Source organism: Anser brachyrhynchus (genome assembly GCF_964034855.1).
Source record: "Anser brachyrhynchus genome assembly, chromosome: 4".
NCBI lineage: Eukaryota > Metazoa > Chordata > Aves > Anseriformes > Anatidae > Anser > Anser brachyrhynchus.
In genome coordinates, this window is record NC_137698.1 from 26820837 (window position 1) to 26836825 (window position 15989).

Sequence of the window (15989 nt, forward strand, 5' to 3'; positions counted from 1 at the left end):
CAGTCCCCTGTCTGTGTCTCCCTTTTCATCCCACTGTTCATTTTCTGCACTATTTTCAGTGAAATACTTCAGTTAGGACTCTAAGATCACTATTGCATAGGTGGAGTTGCATACTTTGAGAACTGCAACCTGTTCAGGGGTGCAGAGATCTCTGCGAGATTTAGGTAAACTGAGCATAGTATACATTGGAAGGTGGTTCTTCATCAAATTGCACTGTTCTGTTCAGACAGACCAAGACATAACTGTAACAACTATACTAAAATGGAAAAGAGCATATAACGTTAGAAAAGCGCACCCAGACCAGGGAGCCCGAATAGATATTTGCTCTAGTTTCTTCTTTTTATTAAGGCAAGTACTGGCAACAAAAAGTTGATCTAAGCAACATTATTCCACTTCTGGAGGTGTACTATAGAATAAATCTGTACTCTTCTGATGAAAATCTCATTATAAGGAATTGACTACTCATGAGTCAGAGAAAGAAAAACAGAGTAAGCCAAAAGAAAGTCTCGAAACTAATGGTTTTACTGGGAATTAGTTTCACAGTATCACATTATCTACAGAGTTAGTGAGGCCATTCTGCTCCTGAAACATACAACGGAGCACAAGATTTAAGTTACCTATTCCATTACAACTCTATCTATCATCTTATTTGTATTATAAGAATTACACAAAATGATGGTTTCTCTTTCTTCAGCTGGTGAGGGATAGCTTCTGATGATAAAATAGATGTATTTATTTTTTTCAGATCAAACATTTTGCACAGACTGAAAATCTCTCCTCCCCAAAGATATCCTACAGAAAATATTTGGCCCAGCACCAACTCAACATCAGCTTTGTATTCCTGATTAAGATGAGTGTGTCAGAAAAGACCTGCAAAAGACTTCTTTTTCATTTCCTATTTCCTGCTGAAACCCAATAGCGGGCTCTTCCCAAGACACATGTGAGATTTCTGCTCAGTTGCATTTGCTACAGCAAATACTGGTGGCCATTCTGGCTCTTCATGGTGTGTTCATATTCCAGTGGCATTCCTCATTATTTCATTGTTTGCTTTCACCAATATACAAGGGCTAGATAAATATTTCCAACTTTGGAAATGGACTTTTTGTTGCTTTTTGACAAAGAAGGGCCATTACACTTCCCCAATTTTTGAAAAGGATTAATTTGCAGGGAAAAAAAAAATCATTGATTAGCATACCACTATTTTCTTTGAATCATCACATTTGTAATATTTTTTCTGTATGTTCTTTGATACACCAATTTACATAATTTCTTCAACCTACATACAGCTTTTAGATTCTATTTATTTTTCCTTCTCATGGTTACATGATAATAACTCCTGGGAAGTCTTTTTTTTTTTTTTTTTTGCATTAACAGTACTAGTTCTTATGCAGAATTACAAAAAAACTTAGTGCAATTAATGATACAGGGAAAGTATTAATCATCATCAAACCAGACTTTGGCAGAAAAAATTGAAATCAGATTTTGGAATGATGTTAAAGTATTTCACTTTGTCTATTCAAACTACAGGGCAAGTAAAACTGTGATATAAAATTAGACTAAGGGAAAAAGTATTTCAGCTTACCAGCGCCTGGGTTACCCTGACTTTTACTATATTTCAGTGATTTATTCTATTGACTTAATGGGTTTAATGTTAACCTTCAATGCAATCTGCGTATATGATGAACTAATACAGATTGTCTGAAGTTTGTATATCACATTTTAATGTTGCCAAACCTGTCAATGATTAGCAGTGTACCAGTGCATTTACAACTTCAGGGAAACATCTCAAACTAATGAGGTTTTGAGGATTATGTTCTGAAGCTGTTTTGTTCTTGCAGGGCTGATTTTCTTGGTCTAGAATCTTTTTGAACTGATATCAGTCAGGACCGGACACGTCATGGAGTTTAGTCCCACTGTGTAGTAATGTTGTTAAACTTAAGTTTCAAGCACCATAATATTTTTTTCCTTGAAGAGCAAAAGGCATTAGACATTTATCATTTAGTTTGCAGTACCTTATCTTTCCACTGGGCACTCTGGAATATGAGTCAGGGTAATGAACTGCAGCAAGAGCAGCTGCGACTCAATAGACAGCCTGCTTAATAAATGTTTATTGATTTAAATTGCAGATTATACACATGCATGAGATACTAAAATAATTTAAATTAGAGCTGGTTATGCATCTGTCTACACTTAGCTATATGTCTTAAATAATTACGGCAATATTTGAAGCAAGGCAAAAGGGTTAACAGGTTGAGGGAGCAGCTGGTGCTTTGCTGGCCTTCTTTTTGAAGGTGCTGATCAATTACAGCACCCCTAGAAGGAGTTTTCTGAATATACCCCCCAAGACTGAAGACAGCTTTTGAAGTGCTCACTTTCTGTTTGTTTTCAAGGACCTTTATTTTGTGCAGAAGGTGCTCCAGGCCGCAGTTGGTGCAAGGAGAGGTAAAGGCACTTATGGTATGACCCAGCAATAAGTTTGGCTTTATGCCTCTCTGCTTTGTGACATATTTCCATGGCCGTACTGTTGAATTAGAAATCATTTATTCTATTCCTCAATAAGCTTGACTCTAATCAGCTATCAGACCTGCAGTGCATAGAGGTATCATAACAATTTTCTTGTATGTTTTGTGCACAGTTATAATTTCTCTTATTATTTTTCCTGACCTTCAATCTTTCTCTCTCTCCAAGTGTCTAATTCAGAGGTTTGTCACATACAGAGGACATTATTATGTTCATAACAAAAGCACATCTGAAAACTCTGCTTTTTAAATCACTGTCTTTCAGCGGTGGTTTCTGGACACTATTGCAAATAAGTACACTTCTGCATGACTGCTTTAACTGAAATAACACAGAAATAACTCAGATACAGTTCACCTGCGTGATTACAGCCTCAGATATCTGTTTCAGAAGTTCTGTTCCTAAGCTAAGCAGTACTTAATCCAGAGCGGTGTGCCTAGGTAGGAGTATTATTTTGTACGATTTTTTTTTAAGTAACCAGCATGATCCGGTTTTGCTGATAGACTGTATTCTGCAGTATAGCATAGTGGATCAGGTTTATGTTTATGCTAAGAAATGGCAACAAGTTCGTAGTTCCAGCTGATTGGTACTTTTCAACACTAGCTTGGCCCCAGAGTTCATTTAAGTGATCTTTCAGTTCCAGTTTTTGGCAATGGTTAGATGTTTCAGGAGGTAGGTTTCTGACTTTTCAAAAGATTTTAAGAGCCTTATGCAGATCTTGGACAGCTGAAGTCACAAGCAACTGTTTCTGTCTGAAAAGTTTTCATCGTTTTTTCTCCAAGATGGAACATCACCTTATGATTCTCTATACCCAAGGTACTGCTCAAGGAAAAGAAGGATTTCAGGATGGCTGGTAATAACTGAAGTGAAGTACATTACTGGAGGGTTTCAGACTACCTGTTAGCACTACCTGTTAATTCCACTTGATTTTTAGATGGGTTCAGAGATTTGATGCCCACATTAAAGAAACTAAATCCCATAGCAAGGTGAGATGCAAGATTTCATCTGGTGTAAGAACACCCATCATCAGCATTTCCTCTTAATTGGCTTCACAGTTAATATAATCATGCTGATCAGAGCAGCCTCCGAGTCCTACAGCTGCATAACTTGTGTTCTACTCAGGATGGGGGACATTGCTACCAGCCATCTCACAGTGTCATGGGCACAGCACACAGTGTGTTCCCAGGGAGGAATGCATTTGATTTAGAGAGCTTTGTGCTGCTAGAGCTGCCCAGATGGGCTTGGATATGGTTCTAACTTTTCTCAAAGCAGAAGTCCAAAAGACTGAAGGGATGTCAGGTGGGAGGCAGTGGAAGAGTGAGAGGCTGTCATGAGACACCAGCCTCATGAGATGCATGTTTAACCAGCTTGGACACTGAGCTCCTCCTCATTTTTCTTTTAACACATGAGAATCTCATTAACTCATAACTAGTTTACATTCATGTTTGCTTGAATTTGTTTCACCATATAGTCTTGTATAGATTGCAGTCTAAAGTTTCTCCTGAATCCTCACAATTATGTTGCTCGCTCTGTATTTTAGATCTAAAGCTTTTGCTAGTATTGACTTACTGAATGGTTCTATTCCATTTGGTATATCAAGATGAATATTGTGTTAGCCAAAAGGGAAGTTTAATGGTGCCGGTTTAGTTAGAGAAGGATGAAACCTCTTTCTAATTATGTTGGCCAACCACTGAGTTTTGGAAACATCATCTGCCTTCCATGAGTATTTTGTACCATTCATAGAAGCAAACATTAATAGCATGTAAATCAGAAGGGTGTTGCATGACTAAATTAATGTTTGTACATTGTTCTGAAAATCTAAGATGCTAAATAGTTTGGTGCAATAATTAATGTTGCTAGTGTTAAGTATCATCCAATTTCTGTATTATATATTCATGTCCTTTTACAAGGGAAAGGAAGCAGAATGCAATGCTCACTAATGTTTTGAAGTCCTTTATTAAGTGCTATTAAAAGTCTGGAAAAGCATCTTTCAAATATGAGGTTTAGTTCTTTCTCTGCTACTTTTGAAGCTTAAAGATTGTACAGAGGAACTGTTACCACTTCATAAACAGGTTCCTGGGATGAATTTGCAGATATACTTATGTCTCATCTTAGGGTAGTCCTAGAGATACTATGTCATAAATATGTAGAGGATGTTTGCTATCGTTTCTTATGCTGTAGATTCATGGTAAATTCCCCAGTTTATTCAGAAAGTGGCCTGCTGTGGCTCTATATAACGTTTGTTCCTTTCGGAACTCAGACTTTTGTTATGGATACAAAATGAAACCGTAGTGCAGCATTACTACACTCTGAAAGCATTAAATGGAATTAGTATTTCCTCTGTTGTTCTTTACAATGCATACTAGATTTTTTTTTTGAATTCTCTGACACCAGATGTATCTCTGTCATTCATGATTTTGCTTGCCACAACAGAATTTTCTTTTGAATCAGCTCCATCACTGTTTTTGTACAATTGCCCGCTATGTCCTTTTTATGGAGAGATCTTTAGAACTATGATCAATTTTGACAATTTACCATCTTTCTTACACTGTTGTTTCTCTTCAGTTCTCATGGTCACATTATACTGATCTATATTTTAGTTACTCTCTCACTATCATTTTCTCACAGAAGATTGTGTAACAGAGCTGGAAATTGAACTATCAGGAAAAGGCTTTTTTTTTAGTTTGAAATTAACTGTAGTTTGGGAAAAAAATAAGACAATCCTGTATCTGAGAAAAGTCAGACTTTAGAAGAACCTGTGTACTACTGCAGGAAATTTGATTGTCATTTGAGTGACAGAGATGCCTACATCAAATGAGAAACACTTCATCATAAGGTGAGTTCAATGGACAGGTGTATCATTAATAAACTTGAAAGGGAAAACAAACGGAAACTTAACACAGAGTTCAGCTGACATATAGCATTCATACAACTGAAATAAGAATATAAACCATGTGCAGAAGTTACTGAGGAAAATACAAGTGATCATGAAAATAAAATTTATCTTTACCATTTATTCAATAAACTGCTGTAGAGCAGACCTAATACGCTGCAAAATGATCAAAAATAACGAGGAGGACATTTTGCAAATTGCACTTTAAATAAACACAAAGTGTTATGTAGTTGTAACCTGAGGTGAACATAGTGACAGAGGAATCTGGAGTTCTGCTACAATGGTTACTTGCCTCCATACTTATTTGGCATGCTTATTACTAGATAGATTCCTAAAAATGAATTCCACAAAAAGTACTAAAAAGTAAAGTACTGAAATATTAAGAACATACCAAAAAGCGATTGTAGCTTGAGTACATGGAAAAATTAAAGAAAGATTATATTGTTTACAAAAAGCATCAAGAAGAGTGCAATACTTACAATAATCTTATGGATTAATACAAGGGTTCTCCAACATCATTAAAGTGCAACATAACATGGTGTCAAATATAGAAGACCGAAGGCTAGAAGTTGTTACACATTTTTGTAAAAGAAATTACTTCATAAAACAAATACCTGAAATACCAATCTTCAGGAATTAAGAGTGGAATGAAAATTCTGCAGGCACTGTATTTTAATAAGCAAATAAAGAATAGCATAGAAGTAGGAGAAGAAACGTTAGCTTGTTGGATGTAGACAGTGAAAAAACAACAGCACAGCAATACTGGATTTTAATGAGTGCAGAAGTAGGATGTTGGGTATGATGCTGCATACATTAATAAAAGTCATGTTGTGGGCAGCTAGCCTGTTTCCCTTACACGTGAAAGTGTAATTCTGCTGGGTGATTTCTGTGATTTTACTGGCAGCATCTATGAGTGCAATTACAGTGGGATGTTTGAAAGAAGGTGCTTCTTGCTTGTCATGAATCTTACGCTGTCCCTTCTCAGGGTAAAAAGGAAAGGTTGAGCAGATACCCTCACACAGTAAAGCTGGCTTCCACATTGCAAATTGAATCATTCCTGAATGGCCCAGTGATTCCAGAAATGCAATTTCTGGGGTCTGTAACCTGCTTGCCTGCCTTCTCAGCAGTCTGCTGAGATGAGAACAAACGAGTAAAAATTTCTGTTGAATCTAATCTCTCACTATCACAGGTAAATGCATCATTTAATTCCTTTCATTGATGTTTTTTAACCTTTTCTATTGCTGTCCCACTGTTCCACTCCTGTTATAACATTGTTCCTTCAAGAATGTGTCTGAACTGTTTGCTCTATTAGATTTAATGGTAGGAAATATCGTTCAGGGTACAGCTTGTTGTGCACTGTATTTTGTTGTTCAGAATTTGGAGGGGAAGTTTGGCTTATGCCCTTCTGCACCTGAACCTCAAGTGCAAAACAAAATCAGTGAGAAGGTCTAAGCTGCCATAGATAAAGTAGATGATCAATGTAGCCACATCAATACTTTTTATTGGGTTACAGAGAATTACTTTTTCATTTTGAGATATATTTTTCATTTCTTCGTTAAGGCTTCTCTTCTGTATTCCATTTCTCATTTTCACCTGTATTAGTTATTCATATCCTTTATATTTCTATGATTAGCACAGGCTACAACATTGTCTTTCTTTTTATCTAGCTCATTTTTACTCCAGCAGTGAAATCCACACTGATTTGACTGGAGCAAATTCTTCACCCAGTAGTAGTTTGTATAGCCTGTAATATAAACATTGCCTTTTTACACTTCACTTATGCAGTCTTTTTTCTGGATAATGCATATAGATGCAGCTCATTTAGACCTGGGCCTCCACTTGGTTCCTACACTTTGGCCCTCTTCTGAAATCGGATGTATTTTTCAAATAATATAAGTTATTTACAGTAAGATTAGATTTTTTTTTCTATTTCACAGAATCACAGAATTGTAGGGGTTGGAAGGGACCTCAAGAGATCATCGGGTCCAACCCCCCTGACAAAGCAGGTTCCCTAGAGCAGGTTGCCCAGGTAGGCGTCCAGACGGGTCTTGAATATCTCCAGAGAAGGAGATATACAAGTTACAATTATTTGAGTAATTTATCTTAATTTCTTTCTGTTCTTATTCTCAACTTTGTCTTTACTTCAGTATTTCAGTGTCACTTTTTCCTATCCATTAACTGCTAGTAGAATTGTTGTGGTTTAACCTGGCACGCAGCTCAGCACCACGTAGCCATTTGTTCATTGCCCCCTCAGTGGGCTGGGGGAAAGAACTGGAAAAAAGGTAAAACTTGTGGGCTGAGATAAACACAGTTTAATAGGACAGGAAAGGGTTAGGAAAATTGATGATGATGATGATGAGAAGAAGAAGAATGAAGAATATAGAAATCAAGTGATGCATAACACCATTGCTCACCACCCACTGACTGACGCCCATCCCATCCCTGCGTACAGTGCCCCCTCTCCCCCCCCCATCATCCCGGCCAACTCCCCCATTTTTGTTGCTGATCGTGACGACAGGTGGTGTGGGACATCACTGTGGGCAGCCTGGGCCAGCTGTCCTGGCTGTGTCCCCTCCAGCTCCTGGGGCACCCCCAGCCCCCTCACAGAATCACAGAATCGCCTAGGTTGGAAGAGACCTCCAAGATCATCCAGTCCAACCTGTTACCTAACACTAACAAGTCCTCCACTAAACCATATCACTAAGCTCAACATCTAAACATCTCTTAAAGACCTCCAGGGATGGTGACTCAACCACTTCCCTGGGCAGCCTATTCCAATGCTTAACAACCCCTTCAGTAAAGAAGTTCTTCCTAATATCCAACCTAAACCTCCCCTGGCACAACTTTAGCCCATTCCCCCTTGTCTTGTCACCAGGCACATGGGAGAATAGACCAACTCCTACCTCTCTACAGCCTCCTTTAAGGTACCTATAGAGAGCGATAAGGTCACCCCCGAGCCTCCTCTTCTCCAGGCTGAACAAGCCCAGCTCCCTCAGCCGCTCCTCATAAGACTTGTTCTCCAGACCCCTCACCAGCCTCGTCGCCCTTCTCTGGACTCTCTCGAGCACCTCGACGTCCTTCTTGTAGCAAGGGACCCAAAACTGAACACAGTACTTAAGGTGCAGCCTCACCAGAGCCGAGTACAGGGGGACAATCACTTCCCTAGACCTGCTGGCCAAGCTGCTTCTTATACAAGCCAGGATGCTGCTGGCCTTCTTGGCCACCTGAGCACACTGCTGGCTCATATTCAGCCGACTGTCAACCAGTACTCCCAGGTCCTTCTCTGCCAGGCAGCTTTCCAGCCACTCATCTCCCAGCCTGTAGCTCTGCTTGGGGTTGTTGCGCCCCAGGTGCAGGACCCGGCACTTGGCCTTGTTGAACTTCATACAGTTGACCTCAGCCCATCGCTCCAGCCTATCCAGATCCTCCTGCAGAGCCTTCCTACCCTCGAGCAGATCGACACACGCACCTAACTTGGTGTCATCTGCAAACTTACTGAGGGTGCACTCGATCCCCTCATCCAGATCATCGATAAAGATATTGAAGAGGAGTGGCCCCAGTACCGAGCCCTGGGGGACTCCACTAGTGACCGGCCTCCAACTGGATTTGACTTCATTCACCACAACTCTTTGGGCCCGGCCATCCAGCCAGTTTTTAACCCAACAAAGCGTACACCAGTCCAAGCCACGAGCAGCCAGTTTCATGAGGAGAATGCTGTGGGAAACGGTGTCAAAAGCCTTACTGAAGTCAAGGTAGACCACATCCACAGCCTTTCCCTCATCCACTAAGCGTGTCACTTTGTCATAGAAGGAGATCAGGTTCGTCAGGCAGGACCTGCCTTTCATAAACCCATGCTGACTGGGCCTGATCGCCTGCTTGCCCTGTAAGTGCCGCGTGATGACACTCAAGATAATCTGCTCCATGAGCTTCCCTGGCACTGACGTCAAACTAACAGGCCTATAGTTCCCTGGGTCTACCCTCCGACCCTTCTTGTAGATGGGCGTCACATTTGCTAGCCTCCAGTCAACTGGGACCTCCCCTGATAGCCAGGACTGCCGATAAATGATGGAAAGCAGCTTGGCCAGCTCCTCAGCCAGTTCTTTCAGTACCCTCGGGTGCATCCCATCCAGCCCCATCGACTTGCGTACATCCAAGTGCTGTAGCAGGTCACCAACCATTTCCTCGTGGATAGTGAGGGCCACATCCTGCTCCCCATCCCCTTCCACCAGCTCAGGGTACTGGGTATCCAGAGAACAACCGGTTTTGCCGCTAAAGACTGAGGCAAAGAAGGCATTAAGCACCTCAGCTTTTTCCTCATCCCTTGTAACTAAGTTTCCCCCCACATCCAGTAAAGGATGGAGATTCTCCTTAGTCCTCCTTTTGGTGTTGATGTATTTGTAAAAACATTTTTTGTTATCTTTAACGGCAGTAGCCAGATTGAGCTCCAGATGAGCTTTGGCCTTTCTAATTTTGTTCCTGCACAACCTTGCAACAGCCTTATAGCCCTCCTGAGTGGCCCGCCCTTTTTTCCAAAGATTATAAACCCTCTTTTTTCTCCTAAGCTCGAGCCACAACTCTCTGTTCAGCCAGGCCGGTCTTCTTCCACGCTGGCTCGTCTTTGGGCACGTGGGTACAGACCACTCCTGAGCCATTAAGATTTCCTTCTTGAAGAGTGCCCAGCCTTCCTGGACTCCTCTGCCCTTCAGAACCACCTCCCAAGGGACTCTGCCAGCCAGTGTCCTGAACAGCTCAAAGTCAGCCCTCCGGAAGTCCAAGACAGCAGTTTTACTGGTCCCCTTCCTGGCTTCACCAAGAATAGAGAATTCTACCATTTCGTGGTCACTCTGCCCAAGACAGCTCCCGACCACCACATCTCCCACCAGTCCGTCACTGTTTGTGAACAGAAGGTCTAGTGGGGCACCTCCCCTGGTAGGCTCTCTAACCAGCTGCGTCAGGAAGCTATCTTCCACGCTCTCCAGAAACCTCCTAGACTGCTTTCTCTGGGCTGTGTTGTGCTTCCAGGATATGTCTGGGAAGTTGAAGTCCCCCACGAGAACAAGCGCTGACGATTTCGCAACTTCTGCCAGCTGCCTGTAGAACACCTCATCCGTCTCCTCATCCTGGTTTGGCGGTCTATAACAGACCCCCACCAGGATGCTTGCCTTGTTGGCCTTCCCGCTGATCCTAACCCACAGGGACTCGACCTTATCATTCCCAGCCTGGAGTTCCACAACATCAAAACACTTTCTAACATAGAGAGCCACACCACCACCCGTTCTGTGCTGCCTGTCCCTTCTGAAGAGCCTATAGCCAGACATTGCAGCACTCCAGTCATGAGAGTGGTCCCACCACGTTTCCGTGATGGCGACCAAGTCATAGCCTGCCTGCTGCACGATGGCTTCCAGCTCCTCTTGTTTGTTACCCATGCTGCGTGCATTAGTGTAGATGCACTTCAGTCGGGCCATTGCCTTCTCCCCCGGCCTTGCCATTGTTCCCCCGGCACATCTCCAACAAGCCTTATTTCAGCCCCGTCCCCCTTCTTACCTAGTTTAAAGCCCTCTCAATGAGCCCTGCCAGCTCCTGGGCTAGGATCCATTTTCCCTTTAGAGATAGGGACCCGTCTGCAGCCATCAGTCCGGTTGCTGAGTAAAGCGCCCCATGGTCAAAAAAACAAAATTTCTGTGTTGGCACCAGCCTCTGAGCCACGTGTTAATCAGGTGGGCTTTCCGTGTCCACTCTGTACCCCTCCCTGCTATTGTAGGGATGGACAAAAACACCACCTGTACTCCCGCTCCATCCACTAACCGTCCCAGTCCCCTAAAGTCCCGTTTGATAGCCTTCAGGCTTCTCTCTTCAATATTATCACTGCCAGCCTGGACTATCAAAAGTGGATAGTAGTCAGAGGGGCGAACCAGGTTGGGAAGCTTTCTGGCAACATCCCTGACCCTGGCCCCAGGGAGGCAGCAGACTTCCCTATGGGTAGGATCAGGCTGACAAATAGGGCCCTCTGTCCCCCAGAGAAGGGAGTCGCCTACAGCAATTACCCTTCTGTCTTTCTTGGTGGAGGCAGTCTTGAGGCATGGAGTCGACCTCCTCCTCCTAGGTATCCTCCTGGGTAGACTTTCTACCTCATCTTCACCCACCGGTCTCTCAAGCTCTAGGGCCTCAAACCTGTTGTGTACGCACACCTGGGAAGGTGGGGGCGGTAGGGGGGCGCATCTCCTGCGAGGTCGAGCAGGGACCTGTCTCCATTCCTCCTTAACTCCTAGGTCCCCTCCCTCTGCCTGACAGGGCAGGGGGTCCACCCCCATTTGGGGTGTCTCACCCTGGTACCTCTCCTTCAGGCCCTGCAGGGAGTTGCTCCACCAGTCTATCTCCCGCTCACACTCCCTGATGGCCCTCAACCTCTCCACCTCCTCCCTGAGCTCTGACACCAGCCGGACCAGGTCATCCACCTGCTCGCACCTCACACACACAGTCTCTCTGCCTCCCTCAGACGGCAGCAACAGGCTCAGACACTCCCTGCATCCAGAGACCTGAACTGCCGCATTTTTGAGCAGGCAGTCAGTCTGGGTGGTTACAGACTTTCTAGAGAGAGCAGTCTGCCTGGTGTAGACCATTGCAGCCCAGCTAGCAGTCGACAGCCGTTAGAGGAGTTGTTTGTATGGGCGGGGGGGGGAACGGTCTCCGCGCTCTGCCCTTCCTGCCCTCCCTGCCTGCGCGAACTGCCACGCAAATTGTCGTGCCCCACCCTTCTGACACGCCACGCCCTGTTTGCCTGCCCTGTTCACTGCGCTCCTGGTCGCTCGCGCTCCTTAGGGGCTGCTTTTGAACGGCCGGGGAGGGGGTGCTGCTGGCTCCGCCTACGCCTCGTCACCCTCCTTCGTGAGCGTTGCCGGGCCTGGCGGCTACCTCGAGTGGCCTCGATGCTGGAAAAAAAACCCTGCCTGTCCCGATCCCCCGCTCCGCTGCATAATGCGTCTGCCCCGGAGGCGATCGCCTCGGCAAGGATCGCTGGAAGGATAGTGCAAGGAGATGTAAGCTGTAACACCCTCGCCCAGCAGAGCCTGCAGACACGCCCCTGGGCTCTAGGCTTTGACACCAATGGGACCTTGGGACGGGGCCAGGGCAAACGACTGCTCCTTGAGCAGCTCCAGGCTGGGCCCTGCCCCGCGCCGGGGCTTCTGGACGAGGAAACCAAGAGGGCAGAGGTGCCGACAGGCACAGCTCCCCCTGTGGCACCCAGGGAACCCCACTGCATCATGGTGGGGTGCCCCCAGCTCACCTCCTCGTCTTGCAGACGCTCTAGCAGAGAAGTCACAACAGTGGCAAAGGTCGGGGCCGCTTCAGGGACAGGCCCCGTCACCCTGCCTCTGCTGTGGCGACGTCTACGTCTGGGCCGGCAGCCCACACAAGTAAAGAGACCTGGAAGGAAAGAACGGAGCAGGTGTCATTGTTGCTGCTGGCTGCAGGGGGCTGGAGCTGGTAGGGACAAGTATCTTGGCCAGTTTGGAGAGAAATCTCCGCAGGAGATGCAGCCCCGAGCAGCCTGCTGTGAAGGGTCCTGCTTCAGCCCCCAACCTCCCTCCCGCTGCCCCTCACCGCTAAGGGCTCTCAGCCTCTCCATCGCAGCAGGATGTCCCCAGATAGACACAATGCTCTCTCTGGGTCCTCCTCCTACAGGCCCCACAAGCAACTGGGCCACAGCTGGCACCCATGTCAGAGGGAAATAGGAGCCAGCCATCAGCAGACACGTTTAGGATACTGTCATGTTAATGTATTGAAATTTCAGTAAGTATAGCTTTACATTTCTTCTGGCTTCTCTTGTCTTTCACTTCTAGCACTAGACATGTAAAAAAAGGCCCAGCAATCCCGCCAAGGAGCCAACCCGCTAAGTTTGTAAGCATCTGCCTCAGTAAGTGTCTTATCAAACACGCACATTGGGAACAAATGCCGACTCCACACCACTGGCCCCTGGGGAACCTGAAACCCCATCGTGGGGAGGGCTGGCATGCGGATACAGCCTGCCCTTATGGCGTGCAGTTACAGAGTGCCCTTATGGCGCTGTGGCCACGGGTTCCACCCGCCCCACCACAGCGCCACCAGCTCTGAGTGGCTGAGAGCTGTCTCCGGTTGCCCCGATTGGCCCGGTGGAGTCGGCCAGTCTGTTGGAGAACCGGCTGGAACCAGCCTGAGGCCATGCACACAGACTGTAGAGCTCTGTAGCAACCAGTGGAGAGTGCAGTATAAGCAGTATATAAGCAGCATAAATCATATAAATCGTACACATAAACAGTACAAAGCATGGTACTGGAAGAAAGCAAACGAACAGGTATTTGTAAATCCGATGAAAGTTAGGAAAGCAACAGGCATGGGATCTATAATGGCAGAAAGCATTTCCATTTGGACCAGGCTGCCACCATTAAGTGTTCTTGTGAGGGTGGTGAGTTGTGGAGGAGTGTTCTTGTGAGGTATTCCTAAACAGCAGTTTAAAGTCTTCCAGCTATACAAAAAAAAAAAAAAAAAAAAAAATTTCCTGAAATTAAAAAGGTAACTACTTCAGGAAGATAATGCTTATAATTAATACATTAATGAAAATAAACTTGGTAGGATATTTCTGTGATCTACTACTCTACCTTTCTTTAGGAAAGCACCAAACTCAATAAAATCAGAAGTCGAACGAACATATCTATATATACTGATACTGCATTGAACCCAAATAGAAATCTTTTCTTGTTGCAGTCAGCAAAACCAGGTTATCTTTCTGAAAGAAGAGTCTGATGGCAATTTTATATAAAAATGTTCTGGAAATAAATCACCAGAACTAGACTCCCATTCTTCATCATACTGATTTTTATGGTCCAAAGAGAAGGATGATAAGAGTGACGCTCTAGCCTGGTAGAGAGCATATTCATCTGAGATATGGAGGTCCCAGGCTTTCCTTTCGTGAATACTGAAGTGTTTTGCACAAAATGGAACAGCTTTGACAGAACAGATTGAGAAAGACTCTGAAGCTTTAAGTACCATTTCATACATTCTTCTCGTCCTCAAGTGTATGCTCAACCACGGATCACAACAAAAAAAAGAGTTCTTTCTAATATTCTTGATACCGCCACAGCGGCGCCACCAGCTCTGATGGGCTGAGAGGTGCCACTGGCTGCCTGGATTGGCCCGGTGGAGTCCTCCCGGTCCATTGGGGAACCATCCGGTACCATCCGGAACAGGCCAGAACCGGCTGTGCCTGGCCCGCCTCGAAGACAGTTAATTCCTGCTCAGTTGCAGTAGCAAGACTTTATTTTACAGTGCCAGTGTATCTAGTTAAAGAATGTTGTTTACTGGTGTATTCACAAATTAAAAAAGAAACAACACCAAGGTTTTTTATTTGTTTGTTTGTTTTCAGGAATTTGCACCGTAACATCCATCTTATGCACGGTAGTACTCTCACAATAGTGCAATAGAATTGCTTTTATTGTCATGTCCAACCTTTACTCTTCTTCCTAAACACACTCATCTTTTTGACTGGGGCATGAAAAGTACAGAATAAAAGTAATTCAGGAGGTTATATAAGATCTGTTAAAGCAGCAGGTATCAAATGGCTGTCTCACTTCACTTTCACTACTTCAGACGTAATTACTGCTGCTTAAGGGCGGACGGGCTGGAGTCAAATTTGCAGTCTAAATATTAAGAGCGGATGACGGCAACAATAAACACCTGTCAGCAGCTGCTTTCATATACTAAAAGAATCTGCTTGTGTCTGGTCAGAGTGATAAAACCATATGAGAGTTCACAAATTAACTGACTGTAAAAGGATTTGTCAGACCTGCTGGGCTTCTGAATTTATATATCATTTTGGAAAAATATTTGTAGCTACAGATTTGTGACTGTTGTAACAGGAAATCAAATCAGAGATAAGGAGAAAGGCAAGTATAAGGTTTTTTATCTACATTTTATGCAACTGCCTCTACTTTTTGAACAGCGTATGCAGGACTTCCTAGTAAAGTACCTCACCTTCTGCTGACAAGGCAAGGAAAAGCGTGCAGCTTTGGGCGATAAGCGCACCTCTTACGTCATCAGCAGACACGTTTAGGATACTGTCATGTTAATGTATTGAAATTTCAGTAAGTATAGCTTTATATTTCTTCTGGCTTCTCTTGTCTTTCACTTCTAGCACTAGACATGTAAAAAAAGGCCCAGCAATCCCGCCAAGGAGCCAACCCGCTAAGTTTGTAAGCATCTGCCTCGGTAACTTTCTTATCAAACACGCACATTGGGAACAAACGCCGACTCCACGCCACCGGGCCCTGGGGGACCCAAAGCCCCATCTTGGGGAGGGCTGGCGTGCTGTTACAGCGTGCCCTTACGGCGTGTTGTTACAGCGTGCCCTTATGGCATGCTGTTACAGCGTGCCCTTATGGCGTGCTGTTACAGCGTGCCCCTATGGCGTGCTGTTACAGCGTGCCCTTATGACACCGGGGCCATGGGCTGCACCCGCCGTGCCACAGTGGCGCCGCAAGCTCTGATTCGCTGAGAGGTGTCTCCGGGTGCCCCGGTGGAGTCCTCCCGGTCCATTGGGGAACCG